Source organism: Lithobates pipiens, unplaced genomic scaffold (genome assembly GCF_037356315.1).
Source record: "Lithobates pipiens isolate NorthernLeopardFrog02 unplaced genomic scaffold, aLitPip1_a1.2 Scaffold_27, whole genome shotgun sequence".
NCBI classification, from domain to species: domain Eukaryota; kingdom Metazoa; phylum Chordata; class Amphibia; order Anura; family Ranidae; genus Lithobates; species Lithobates pipiens.
The window spans coordinates 38921230-38936973 of NW_027507788.1; positions in this window are offsets into that span (position 1 = coordinate 38921230).

Genomic DNA, 15744 nt, shown 5'->3' on the forward strand with positions numbered 1-15744 from the left:
TATATATATATATATATATATATATACATATATATATATATACATACTCAGTGCTGTTCTTAAATGTGCAAGTAAATTCATGAACAATAATATTTAAAGTGTCTGTGCAATCAAAAATAGGATAAAGTCCTATGGTGCAAAGTAGGGATGAGCCGAACACCCCCGGTTCGGTTCGCACCAGAACCTGCGAACAGACTGAAAATTCGTACTAACTTTAGAACCCTATTAAAGTCTATGGGACTCAAACGTTCAAAATCAAAAGTGCTCATTTTAAAGGCTAATATGCAAGTTATTGTCCTAAATAGGGTTTGGGGACCCGGCTTCCGCCCCAGGGGACATGTATCAATGCAAAATTTTTTTTTAAAAACTGCCGTTTTGTCGGGAGCACTGATTTTAATGATGCTTAAAGTGAAAAAAAAAAAAAAGACCAGTCCCTGCACAAAATGACATTTCTAATGGGAAAAAGTTGTTTAAAACTGCTTGCAGTTTTAATGTAATGTCTGGTTCTGGCAATATGGATGAAAATCATTGAGAAAAATGGCATGGGTAGCCCCCCCGCCCATTACCAGCCCCCTTTGGGTCTTGTACGGATAGTAAGGGGAACCCCGTACCGAAATAAAAAAAAGAAAGGCTTGGGACCCCCAGGCCCTATATACTCAGAACAGCAGTATACTGGCAGTGCAAACAAGATGGGGACTGTGTAGGTTTGTTAAGTAGAATCTGTTTGTAATTTTGAACTGGTACATTTTTAAAGTGTAGCTCCAGTCAAAAAAAATCTATTTTTAATCTTTTTGGAAAACATAGGAAAGGGTTATTACCCCTGTATAATTTTTCCATCTGTGCACCTCTTCGAAGATTTCACCTCACTTTCTGTCCCAATGACCAATGTTTTTTGAAAATTTGGGGTTTTTAGTAAAACAAGGATTGGGATAAAGCATCAGTGGAGAGAGGAGACACTGTTTTTTTTTTTTTTTTATTTCCCTCTTCTTCTCCCCATATCAACTTACAGGAGAGAATTTCCCTTCCTAGGGGTAGATTTCATCTCCCTTCCTGTAGTCTCCTTCTGTTTGCAAGTAGGAGAAGTTTGTAAGTAGAATGCTTCAAAGTAGGGGCCTGCCCTATATGCTTTGCAGAAATTTGGGCCTAAGATGTTGGTGTTGCCACAAGTTAACACTGTAAGCCCTCAAAGTGACTCTTGGTGGGAGCTGGAGCACCCTGCTGTGAACTATTATATCAAGAATTGTAATTACATGCCATTGTTGGAACAGTGGTAGAAAAATTGGGCCTTTGGTGGTGCTGTTGCCACAACATTAAGTCCTCACAGTTACTCTATGTGGGCGCTGGAACGGGCCCTGCTGTGAAATATATCAAGAATGGACCTGTTAAATGCACCTGTTAAATGGGCTGAAAAATTGTGGCCTAGGCACTGGTGCTGCAACACTTCACATAACTCTAGTTCCAAGCTATCAGCGGGATCATTGAGGAGGTAGAGGATAGTCAGGCAGCATAACAGGATAGTCACTCAGCATAGGCAGTCTTTAAGGGATGTGACATTTCAAAAAAAAATATTCGGTTACATCTGCTTCAGGTGCTTGGTAGCTGGTGGTGATCCAAGACTGATTCATTTTTATGAAGGTCAGTCGATCACCCTGTGCTTGGTTACAAAGCCTCCAGCAGCACTGAATGCCTTCTGAAAGAATGCTGGATGCAGGACAGGCCAGTAGCTCAATTGCATACTGTGCAAACTCTGGCCAGTGTTCCATCCTCAAGACCCAGTAATCCAGAGGATTTTTGGTGGGAAAGGTGTCCAAGTCTGATCTTGCCCCTAGGTATTCCTGCACCATGTAAATCGGACACTAGAGATGGTAGCTGGAACCGACCATACCTTGGGGCCGCAGACTAAAAAAAATTGTCTGAAGCCTCAGCAACACGTTTTCCATGACCAGGAATTTGTAACCTCCCAGTCTCTGGGAACGTGTTGTACAGACCTTTCTGCAAGGCCTCCCGAAGATGTCTCATCCTCTGCGATGGCAAGAATAAGGGCCGCAACCTTACCCTTGTACCGTGGATCGAGGAGAAGGGCCAGCCAGAAATGATCCCTCTTCTTGATCTGCTGAATATGAGGAGCCTTCCGCAGGCTTTACAGGATCAGGGAGGCCATGCAGTGTAGGTTAGCTGAGGCATTCGGTCCGGAGTCCTCTGGCTCACTAAGGATGACATGATCCGCAGCCACCTCCTCCCAGCCACATACAAGTCCACGGGTTTCTTGGGACTTTAAATCATCCCTAAAAGACTGATGCTGAGTGCCAGGCTCCACCTCTATTCTGACACCATCATCCTCTTCCTGTGTGATCGGCGGGCCAGCAGGAACACTGTCTGGATAAAGGGGGCCTCCTCTTCCTGCCTCTGTTCTGCCTTAAGTGCCCTGTACATTATTCCACGCAGCGTGTGATACAAGAGGTACAGTGTCACTGCTCACCATCCTCGTGGCCTCCTCAAATGGTGACAGGACAGTGCATGCATACCTGATCATGGCCCACTGGCGTGGGGGAAAAACTGAGCTCCCCTAACCCTGTCCTGGTGTCGTAGTTACACAGGTACTCATTGATGGCCCTTTGCTGCAAGTGCAGCCGCTGCAGCCTGGCCAACGTTGAGTTCCACCTGGTGGGCATGTCACAGATAAGGCGGTTCTTGGGCAGGTTCAATTCCTGCACACAGACTTTCCTGGCCTGCCTCAGGACAGTCTCTAAGCCCGGGTACCTGCCCAAGATCTGCTGCACCACCAAGTTAAGGACGTGAGCCACACAGGGCTCATGGGTCAGTTGTCTCTGTCGGAGGGCGGAGAGGAGGTTGGTGCCATTGTCGCAAACCACCATTCCTGGCTTAAGCTGGCGTGTCATCAACCACCTCTCAGCCTGCCCCTGCAGAGCTGACAGAATATCTGCCCTAGTGTGGCTCCTGTCCCTCAAGCCCACCAGCGCAAGCATGGCATGGTATATTTTTGCCTGCATATTGTGTAGCCCCCTTGAACGCCTATGGAGCACCGCTGGTTCCGAGGACAAAGCACAGGAAGAGGCCATGGAGGAAGAAGAGGAGAGAGGTGTGTCACAATCACCAGTAATAGCATTTTGGAGGCGTGGTGGCGGAACAACCGCCAACACTACTGCACCTTGTCCTGCATCCTTCCCAGCTGCCAAAAGAGTCACCCAATGTGCAGTGAATGATAGGTAATGTCCCTGTCCATGCCTGCTGGACCATGAGTCAACGGTAATATGCACCTTACCACTGACCGCCCTGTCCAACTAGACATGGACATTGCCTTTCATATGCCAGTAGAGAGCCGCAATCGCCTTCTGTGAGAAAAAATGGCGTTTAGGAACCTGCCACTGAGGAACCGCACATTGCACAAACTCACGGAAGGGGGCCGAGTCTACCAACTGAAAAGGCAGCAGTTGAAGTGCTAGCAATTTAGCCAAGCTTGCATTCAACTGCTGGGCATGTGGATGGCTGGGAGTGAACTTCTTTCGACAGTCCAGCAGCTGGGGCAGGGAAATTTGCCTGGTACAATCGGACGTTGGTGTGCTGCTAGCAGATTGCCCGCAAGTACTTGGCTGTGACACACCAAATTCTACACCTTCATTCCTCTCAGTGCAGGTTTCAGAGAGGACTGAAGGTATAGTGGGATTCCAGATGATGAGGAGCAAGGAGAGGTCCGGTTTGTTCTTTGGTGTGGGTCTTTAAGGCATGTTTGCCAATGAACTGCATGGCAGGTCAACATATGTCTGGTCAAGCATGTGGTGCCCAAGCGGCTGATGTTTTGGCCACGCGAGATACGCTTGAGACATATGTTGCAAATAGCAGCGGTGCGATCTGATGCACTAGTCTCAAAAAAGGCCCACACCAAAAAACTTTTGGAATAATGCGCAGAGGCAGCACCCTACACAGACGGAGCTCTGCGGTGTGATTCAGTCGGTGTGCTGCCCTTAAGCTGGCCCCTGGAGGGCATCCTGCTTCATTGTAGATGTGCCTCCTCTCTCCTATCAGGCACCTACGTGGAGTCAGTGGCCTCATCACCCCCTCCCTCCTCATCACTGGAGCAAACCTGGCAGTATGCTGCAGCTTGTGGAACATGACTGCCAGATTGCTGTCCTTCTTGGGCATCCCCTCTCTCTGGGCTCACGCTACTGCCTTCCTCTAGCTGGGTATCATCATAAGAGCCTTCAAAACGCTGGGCATCCTCCAGGAGCATGTACCCAACACTGTGCTCAAACAGTTCGGGGGACTCCTCAGGAGGACGTGGGTCTAGGGAAGGAGTGACTGGTGCCATTGAGACAAGGGAAGAGGCCGCATTGGCAGCTGCTTTGCCAGTACCCTGAGCCTGGGTGAGAGAGGATGAGGAGGGCTTGGTCATCCACTCTACCAAGTCTTCGGCATGTTGCGGCTCAACACATCCAGCTGCCGAGCGTGTCCCATGGCCACGTGATGATGATGATGCACCGCGTCCACGACCAGCCCTGTTGCCTCTAGACACAGAGCCTGCTTGCCCTCTTTTATTGGCTTGTGACTGTCTGCCTCTCCTTGTTGGCCTTCCAGACATACTAATGGCCTGCAGGGAGATGAGAACACCAGCAATTGGGGTAGCTTTAGGTGCACACTGAGCAGATGACACAGTACACCTACTGTAATTACTGCAGCTGCCTGCCTGTGGTATAGGATCTGAAGAACACAAGCAATTGGGGTAGCTTCAGGTGTACACTGTGCAGATGGCACAATACACAGACTTTAACTGCTACAGCTGCCTGTGGTATAGGACCAGAACAACACCAGCAATTGGGGTAGCTTCAGGTGTACACTGTGCAGGTGGCACAATACACCGACTGTAATTACTGCAGCTGCCTGTGGTATAGGACCAGAACAACACCAGCAATTGGGGTAGCTTTAGCTGTACACTGTGCAGGTGGCACAATACACCGATTGTAATTACTGCAGCTGCCTGTGGTATAGGACCAGAACAAAACTAGCAATTGGGGTAGCTTCAGGTGTACACTGTTCAGGGGGCACAATACACTGACTTTAACTGCTGCAGCTGCCTGTGGTATAGGACCAGAACAACACCAGCAATTGGGGTAGCTTCAGGTGTACACTGTGCAGGTGGCACAATACACCGACTGTAACTGCTGCAGCTGCCTGTGGGACCAGAACAACACCAGCAATTGAGGTAGCTTCAGGTGTACACTGTGCAGGGGGCACAATACACTGACAGTAACTGCTGCAGCTGCCTGTGGTATAGGACCAGAACAACACCAGCAATTGGGGTAGCTTCAGGTGTACACTGTGCAGGTGGCACAATACACCGACTGTAACTGCTACAGCTGCCTGTGGGACCAGAACAACACCAGCAATTGGGGTAGCTTCAGGTGTACACTGTGCGGGTGGCACAATACACCGACTGTAACTGCTGCAGCTGCCTGTGGGACCAGAACAATGCCAGCAATTGGGGTAGCTTCAGGTGTACACTGTGCAGGGGGCACAATACATGGACTGTAATTGCAATAGCTTCAAAGGAAATGAAGACACTGTCTCTGCATCTATCTGTCTCTATGATCCGCAACACACTACGCAAGGCCGCCACACAAGTGGCCTTATATAGCGTGGGGTGTGTACTAAACCCCCTGAGCCATAATTGGCATCCTGCCTGTGGCAATTATGGCTCTCTTCGCTGACGGCGCTGTGATTGGCCAAGCATGGTGGTCATAGTGCATGCTTGGCCAATCATCAGCCAGCACTGCACTGCAATGCCGCAGTGCATTATGGGCAGTGAGCGCACTCGAATTTGGAGCGAATGGCCCATAATGTTCTGGTTTTGCTGAATGGGCGAACAGCCGGTGTTCGAGTTGAACATGCGCTCGATTCGAACACCCAGCTCATCCCTAGTGCAAAGTAACATGTTCACTTCTGTGTGCGAGGATAAGTGTGACTGCGTGCTGGATCCCCACTCACCAGAAATAATCTTTAACGACTTCTGCCTCGGAGGATTTGGCTGCTCAATGACGGGAGGACTTTTTACAATTTGGCACTGCACTGCTTTAACTGGTAATTGCGTGATCATGCACTGCCCAAACAAAATTTGCGTCCCTTTTTTCCCACAAATAGAGCTTTCTTTTGATGATAATTGCCTCTGCGATTTTTTTTTTCTAAATAAACAGAAAAAGACCAAACATTTTGAAAAGAAAATGATATATTCTACTTTTTTTGTTATACATTTTTTTAAATAAACTCCATTTTAGTCATACATTTGGGCCAAAATGTATTGAGCCACATGTCTTTGGTAAAAAAACAGTCAATATGCTTATATTTACTGGTTTGTGCAAAAGTTATAGCGTCTACAAACTAGGGTACATTTTCTGGAATTTACACAGCTTTTAGTTTATGACTATCCATCTCATTTCTCGAGGTGCTAAAATGGCAGGGCAGTACAACCCCCCCCCCCCAATGACCCCCTTTTGGAAAGTAGACACCCCAAGGAAATTGCTGGGAGGCATGTTGAGCCCATTGAATATTTTGTTTTTTTGTCACAAGTGATTGAAAAATGACAAAAAAAAAAGTTGTCACTAAATGATATATTGCTCACGCATGCCATGGTAATATGTGGAATTACACCCCAAATTACATTCTGCTGCATCTCCTGAGTATGGGGATACCTCACGTGTGAGACTTCTTTTGGGAGCCTAGTCTCATACATGACTCTGCATACCAAGCAGTGCCTTCAGGATTTCTAAGGGTGTAACTCACTACCTATCAGTTATGAAGGCCATAAAATGCCAAGATAGCATGACCCCATTTGCAGATCTCACTTTTTGTCACAAAGTTTTGAACAAAGAAAAAAATGTATTTATTTATTAATTTTTTTCTTAATTTTCAAAAATAAATGATCTTCAAAATATGCACCATGCCTCTTACCAAATACCTTGGGGTGTCTACTTTCCAAAATGGGGTCATTTGGGGGGGGGGGGGGGGGTTGTGCTATCTGGGCATTTCAGGGCCTCCGTAACTGTGATGAGTAGTGCGGAGTAAAATCACAATTTTACGCCTTTAGAAAGCCTGAAGGCGGTGCTTGGGTTTGGGGTCCTGTACATGGCTAGGCACCCAAAAAGTCTCACACATGTGGTATCAGCAGAATATATTTTGGGGTGTAATTCCACATATAACCATGTCATGTTTGAACAATATATCATTTATTGACAACTTTGTACAAAAAAAAAAAAAAATAACGTTTTAATTTTCCCGTAACTTGTGGCAAAATAAAAAATATTCCATGGACTCAACATGCCTCTCATCAAATAGCTTGGGGTGTCTACTTTCCAAATTTCACTTGAAGACAAAGCCCTTTTTGACACTTTTTGTTTACCTGCAAAGCAAATACAATAAAACATAGTAAAAATAAAACAGAGAGAGAACAATAGATATAGAACAAAAGTGAGCGAAAATAAGAGATTGAACAATAGAGAAAAGAAAACCACAACTATAGCTCTCTCCCCCAGCCTAAGACGGGAATCTACAAGCCGCTGGGAAAATCCCAGACGATTAGATCGCACGGTGCCACATGCACCAATTTGGTGATCAAACAAGTGACTAAAAAGTGGCATGCTTGTGTAATAATTGTCCAAATACAAGTGGTACCCCTTTCCGAATAAGGGTGACACCAAGTACCACACAATCTTACGAGCGCTCCCTTTGTAGTCTGAGCAGTTTTCCGGCTCTACATAACTAACTCTTCCCTAGTAAACCATAAAACTATATAGCCTGTGGCCCTGTCACAGAGCTTATACATCTTGACCCCATAGCTGGCACGCTTGCTGGGAAGATACTGTTTAGCCCCATACACACTATTAGATTTTCTGCTGATTTTTGTCTTCAGATTTACCAAAACCATATAATATGAGGTCAAAACTTAGGAGTTTCAATTTGTATGCAGTCAGACAGGCCCTTGCACTACATGGTTTTGGTAAATCTGAAGACAAAAATCAGCAGAAAATCTGATAGTGTGTATAGGGCTTTAAAATGACAATCGGCCAAAAAATGTAATCAGGGACTCATCAACGCAGACAATTTTATGGGGAGTAAACAAGGCTGCAAGTTTTGTAGAGCCGATCATATCCAGGGTCATCCCAAGGAAGACAGAGTTCATTATCGCTGAAGTGCATGAACCGCAAGATCTGCTTGTATCGTGTCCTGGCCATGGAGGCAGAGAACATGGGCATATGTTGAATTGGGTCAATGGACCAATATAGCCACAACTCACTTAACCTACCTGCATGTCTTTGGATTGTGGGAGGAAACCCACGCAGGCACAGGGAGAACATGCAAACTCCAGACAGGTGGTGTTGTGGTTGGGATTTGAACCAGCGACCTTTCTTACTTCTAAGTGAGAGTGCTACCCACTATACCACTGTGCCACCCTCATGTGCCTGTGCCTCATCTATAGAGCCCCCATGTGCCTGTGCCTCATCTATAGAGATCTTTGGTGAAAAACAGCAGATAAAAATCAAGTGACGTAAAATCAACTGTTTTCACCTGAGTTCCGGGTTGGCCAGTGAATGGGGGAAGTACAAGTGCTGCAGAAGTGGTGGGCTCCCAAATAAAATTGGCAAATGCAGCAGGAAGGGCACTATGGGCTCGATGGGCCTGTCTTTGTCTTCTTCTTGGTGGCAGCTGGACTCTACTCGTGCTAGCCACCTCGCCAGCTTGAACTGCACTTATGGGACTTGCCACATCACCACGTGATACTGCAGTGCTGGATGTACGACCAGGATGTACTAGGCTGCTTGTGCTTGCCAGTTCACCAGAAGGATGAGTGGCACTAGTACATGCTCTCTGCAGAGCCCAGCAGTTATTGCACCTCAATGACAGCAGAAGAACGGGGTCTGGTATGCCTGACCTTGGCAGGGACCACAAGTCTGTTGTCAAAGCTATCTGTCAGGGTGCCGCTACTGTCTACAGGTTCGTATTCTGAGCCTGAATCTGACAGATGAGTGACTTCCTCTTCACTCTCATCTGTCATGCTCAGAAATGTGTAGACCTCTTCACTAGTGTACCGATTTCACATTTTAGTCTCTAAATTTACTGGTAGACTAGTGAGACTCACAACAAAAAAACACCTGAATGTAAGCGACTGATTCATACGCTACCAAAAAAAATATTAGCATTCACAGGGATCAGGCCTGACTCTGCAAATGCAGCAGTTATGTGTGATGTTTTTTTAAGTGACAGTGATCGATTGATACTGCACTTGGGTGGGCTGGGCTGGGCGGAGGGGCTAAATGCAGGTGCTAGCAGGTATCTGGCTGATCCCGCTAACACTGCGCTTTTGGGAGTCCTAAACTGCTGGGGACGCTAATATAGTTCTGGTCGATCAGATATCGATCCATTCAGACACTATACTACTAAGGGAGGCGTATGGTGCGTGCGTCGATATTAGTTTTACTGGCACTAATCTGACGCTGCCTGGGGCAATGTAGACCCTATCTGACGCTAAAACCTAACTTTGATAACCCGCCGGGTGATCAGGGAGTTAAACCATTATTTAGGTAAAATATTTTGGGTGCCCTGATCCTATAAAAAAATAACCCAGCTAACCTGTGTCATCTGTGACACTTATACAGTGATCACTGGTGACAGCGGGTAATCAAGGGGTTAAACCTTTATTAGGGGGGTCCCTAGACCTATCTGGGCCTAATACTAATTACCCTAATACTGATTTTTGTCACTAATGACACCAGTACAGCAATCAAAAAAAAAATCGAAATGCTGTACTGGGTGACACAGTGACAGGGGGTGAAGGGGATAACTGGGAGGGGGGTTGATCGGGGGGGGGGGGGGGTGAAATGTGTGCCTACGTAAACTTCTGTCAGTGTAGTGTTGGTGTACTTACTATGAGATGTTCTCTCTCCTCGGTCTGGAATGGGAAAGACCGACACGAGGAGAGATGACATCACTTCCCCTGTCATTGTTTACAGTTACACAACAGGGGAAGGATCTCATTCGCCAGAACCGATCACCAGGTTCAGGCTAAATTTCATTGGCCTGGGCCTGGAGATTGATCGGTTCTTGATCAAATCCGATGCGTGCCTGATGTAATATGACGGCGATTCGCCTACCCGTGCCATTCTGCCATAGTACAACTGCAGCGGCTGGTCAAGAACAGGTTACATAATCAAGGTCTTTATCCTGCGCCTCCTAGTTGAGATGTCTCCCACCAGCCATAAACTTTAAGGGATTCCAAAATCTTAAATCCACATCACTGGTGATGACTCCAATATGATGATATAAGTATATTGTATGCCAATGAAGAGAGAGATACTTATAGTGTAATATTGCTAAAATGTATTGTTTAAAAACACAAAGAAATGCACTTACATCAAAAGAAAGGCATACAGGTATCAAATCCCAGGGAATAGCTGTGTAGTGTAGCGAGATTGTATCAGGACAGACAAGTCTGATCATTGGAGAGCAGGCTGAGTTCCCAGCATATCTAGATAACTGATCTGCTTAGTGTGGTCAGTTTTTAATAGTATAGCAAGGGATTTCACATAAAGGAAGCAATACAAAGAGAACAGGATATGTTCTCGCACACAGAGATGGTAAAGTAGGCACATGTCAGGAATATGAAGTGTTAAGGTGAAAAATGCTTAACCACTTGCCGAGCCACCGTCATTAAACATTGGCTGCTTGAAGATGACTATCGTTGTTATGGGGCAGCTAGCTACTGTAACCCCGGTAGCCGGGGGTGAGCTGTCAGATTAAAAGTGATCTCTGTGGCAGATTCACCACGAGATCACTTTTAACGGTGGCAGGAGAGGGTCACCCCTCCGCAGCTTACCGGAGCTGCCAGCGGAGGCGTTCACGTCTGTTCCCATGTGTGGTATGGAGCTGAGAGGCGAAGATGACCCCCACCCAGCTTCATACCATTGCAGGGCAGAAGTGACGTCTAAAACGTCACTTCCGTCCATAGCTCTTAAAGGGACTTTTTTTAATTGTATTTTTGTGTAAATATGAGATCTGAGGTCCTTTTGACCCCAGATCTCGTATTTAAGAGGTCCTGTCATGCTTTTTTTTCTATTACAAGAGATGTTTACATTCCTTGTAATAGAAATAAAAGTGACACAATTTTTGTTTAAAAGAACAGTATAAAAAGCAAAATATATAAGGGGAAAAAAAAATGTAATGCACCCCGTCCCGACGAGCTCGCACACAGAAGCGAATGCATACGTGAGTAGCACCCGCATATGTAGACAGCGTTCAAACCACACATGAGGTATCGTCGTAATCGTTGGAGCAAGTGCAATAATTCTAGCCCTGGACCTCCTCCCTAACTCAAAACATGCAACCTGTAGATTTTTTTTAAACATCGCCTATAGAGGTTTTTAAGAGTAAAAGTTTGTCGCCATTCCAAGAGCGAGCGCAATTTTGAAGCGTGACATGTTGGGTATCAATTTACTGAGTGTAACATCTTTCACATTTCACATTGTCTTATTTTTTTTTATTAAAAAAAGTGTATTTTTTCCCCAAAAAAGTGCTCTTGTAAGACCGCTGCGCAAATACGGTGTGACAAAGTATTACAACGACCACCATTTTATTCTCTAGGGTGTTAGAAAAAATATATATAATGTTTGGGGGTTCAGAGTAATTTTCTAGCAAAAAAAATAAACACCAAATCTCAAAACGAGGTTCTGTCCTTAAGTGGTTAAAATGTGCAGCATTACTTGAGCGGGTTATTTAGATCTAGATAGAATTTGTTTCTTGACAAAGAAACACACAGGCAAAATTGTGCAGATTGATGACGTGGCATTGTATCTGCAGTGAATGAGTTATCCATCCTTGTACTGCCAACCTGCATACCCTTGTGTTGATTTTCTTTCACCACTGTATGCCTAGTATTGTTCTGGATGCTAGAATTTAAAGCTGTATTCCAGGGAAACAACTAAAAGTGAATGTTGCTATCCTCATGTTATCCCATTCAACAGTACCTATGCATAGAGGTGACTGTTTTAATTCCTCTCTCATGTTATGGCTTTTTAGAAAATATGAAGACTCTGTGTAAAAATACACATTAGTTTAAAAAGTCTGATGGTCATGAAGTGGTGCAGTCAGCCAAAAGAAAAAAATATCCTCCGCTAACCACAAAAGTGATAATGTCATTGTGTCTAGTGCAACATCAAGGGCATTACACTTCTGAAGAGTCAGTTTTTTACACCAAGGTTTCACAGCTGCTTTCTTGGGATTTCTAGAGGACTTGAGAGAGAAAGCAATAAAGAGCTTACAATGTGGCTCTATGCATAGATACTGTTGGGGATAGCCTAGGGAACAGCCAGGGGCGTAACTATAGGGGGTGCAGCAGTCGCGACCGCAACTGGGCCCTGTGATGCAGGGGGCCCATGCAGCCCCCTCTACATATGGCCGGCAGCAGCATAGGCAGCTAGGGGTACCAGTGCACCATGCACACGTGTGGCTGGAGGGTGACTAGCAGAGCTCCATGCTAGACTATCGCACTGGCTGCTCTTTAGTTGTGCATTCCCTGCATGACCTGTGTCCTCGGCTGGCTCCTCAGAGTACCCCTCTCCTGTTCCATGCATTGCCGCTCAGTCCGATGTCTGTTCTCCCCAGCCAGAGTCCCATACCCCCCCTCCCCGAGTTCGGCCCACACTGCACTGCATATTTCTCCTGGGTAAACAAACTTTAAGCACACAGATGCAGTGCAGCCCTATGAGAGCCCCCCGGAGGACAATACAGGCTTGTCTGCCAGCCCCCCTCCTCCCCCGTCATACACAAATGATAAAAAGTCTTTCTGGGAGATATGCTGATCACCCGTCCAGCACACTGGATGGAGCCCAGGCCAACATGGATGAGTGTGCAGCCTACAGCTTGGTCATGGTGAGTGAGAGGACCCCATCCCCCACACACTATTACATACCCCCTCCATCTCCCCCTGGGGACAGGGACCCCTTCTCACGTGGGGACAGGGACCCCCACCTCCCCTGGGGACAGGGACCCCTTCTCACCTGGGGGCAGAAACTTCTTCTGCCCTGGAGAAAAGGACCTCATCTCTTCTGGGGACAGGGACCCCATTCTGCCTAGGGACAGTCCTCCAATGGGGCACCTAAAAATGTAAAAAAAAAAATTAAAAAAAATACTGATACCAGTGGTGGAACTACAGGGCTCACAAAGGTCATACCTGTGACCACGCCCTGGAGTTCCACCGCCGGACTCGGAGGGAAGGGCCCTGGCTGGGGTTCAGGGGGGCCCTTTATGGTTTCTTGCATCGGGGCCCTGAAGGTTCTAGTTACGCCACTGGGAACAGCATGAGTCAATTTAATAAATATTTGAATTGAATTGAACTGCATTACCCCTAACAAAGTATTTTTTAATTATTTAATCCAGTCTTGCAATTCAGACAGCCTAGCTATGCAGGTGGACCTTTACAGTAGTAGTATCACCTGGTCAATTACACGCTGAAACTGATAGTTTTATAGTTTTACCCCCCCCCCGTTCCTGATGGTTGCCACAAAGGGTTAACACTGTAAAACTGAGCGCTAACATCTGCTAGGTGGAGTGTTGTGTACTTTACTCTCTTTCCAGCCATAGAGCATCAAGTCAGCATCTCCCTGCTGCTGCTTAAAAAGGGCCACTTGGAACTTCAGTCTTTGATCATTCTATTCTGGCTGTGACCTTTGTCAAGACCATGTCTGACTGATCAAATGTGTTCTAACAATTGTTAAAGTTGATCCCTCACTTACAGAAAGCATAGAGCAGGTGGGTGTAGTAGTACATTTTAGGTGTGAGTTGAGTGAAATGTCACCTCATGTATAAGGTACTTTGGCCAAAGTTCTAGACTGCATTTCCCTTGTGTAAAAAGTGTTTGTGTCATGGTTATGCAGTGATCTTCCTGTTTGCTTACCTTCCCTCATGTGTTCAGACTAAGAGGCCAGCCACTTCCACCTGGTGGTTTTTATAACCTCTCCTCTAAGCATGGCTCCACCCCAGGCCCTATCAGGGAACCTTATATTAACCTGTGCATTGCAAGCCAACAGTGCCGATCAACCATTGTGTATTCCTTTGTGTGTTTAGCTTCCTGTTACCTGCCGTGTGCTCTTCTGTTGTTCCGTTACCAACTTTGGCGTGTCTTTGACTATCCCTGTTTGCCTGTGATCTTGACCTTTTGGCGTGTTCCTGACTATTCCTGTTTGCTTGTGGCCCTGACCTTGGCTTTTTCCCTCACCCTCCCTATCCTTCTGTTGCCTACTGTGGGTGTGAGCTGGGGGACCCTGGGGGTCGCGACCTGGAGCCAGTTGCAGCCAAGTCCATCCTCACCACTCGAAGCTCTGGTGAACACTTGCTGGCTCTTAGACTCCGCTCCCCAGGGAATCTTACGCTCTAACCCCGGTGGGACCTGTCTCCCGTTTGCAGCAGTCAGCCGTAGGGTCCACAACCTTGCGGTGCACTCCTGATCTCTACGGTGTGCATCTGTCACCTCGCCTCAAGGTGACCTGACAGTTTGATCAACATGGCCTTCAAGAACTATCTCTCTTTAGACCAGCTCTTGACAGCACCATCAAGGATGCTACTGGTGGTGATTCCTACTGTTTGGCATGGGACTCTAAAAGACTGGAAAGTAAAGACCATCTCTGATCTCATGGTTTGCAAACAATCCATCATGGAAGAGGAAGTCGGCTTTTAAAAGGTGCTTGCCAGAAAGGCATGGAATAAGGCTACTTTCACACTGATCCATAGTAAAAACGCATATGTGGTTTTCCTGCAATGTTATCGTGTTTGTGGTGCACTTTCCATGGGACATGTGACTCATCCCACCCCGCTGACCATGCTAGAAGAACAAAGTTCATTCAGTCCAGATTAAACTGCATCAGAAGGGGGGGGGGGGGGGCACTGATTCCATGGCTGTCTGGTTAAGCAAATAAAACCTTTTAATGCTTTCTGGATGGTAGGAAACAATCTAAACTGAGAGATGAAGTGCAGGGGGTTATCTGTTTGACTTGTGTTTCCTGTAGAGGGACAAACAAATACTCTCTCAGGTTGCTGTCCTAGAAGATGAATTGAGAAAGGATAATTGCATTTTGTATTAACACACTTCTCCTTTATTCCTCCTCTATAGCTAAAGCTGAACCCTAGGCAGATATAAAAGACACAAATGAATGCATGTCTGTAATCAATACATTGTCAACTGTATTTTTTAAATACAGGATAGTAAGTACATGAATACAGCTCAGTATCAGCCTCTTACAGTCCCTTGTACAGCAAAGCTCAGGCTGGGGGAGGAAGCAGCACACAAAGTCAGTTCATGTGCTAACATGCAACATGCTGATAGGAAGGGAAGAGGATTGACAGAGCTCATGACTGTTCTACTTCACTTTTCATTGCCCAATCAAAGGCTGGGGTCAGGCCCATGGCAGTCAGGGCTCAAATGAAGTAGCTTGAATGGTGCTGGTTGTCATTCAACGCCTATGACTTTCAGTATCAGAGGATGAATGAAGCAGTGGGAAAATTAAGGCAAGTGCATGATACTGGGGTGGGTGACATTACAGTGAACACATTCCCCTAGCCTCCTTGCCCAGATCCCTCCCTTCGGTGTCTTAGTCTCCCACAACCCCTCTTCCCTTTCCATGCCACAAGATGCCTTGTATCACGTGACCTTCCGATCCCCCACCCCCAAGGTGCCTTGTGTCTCCTCCA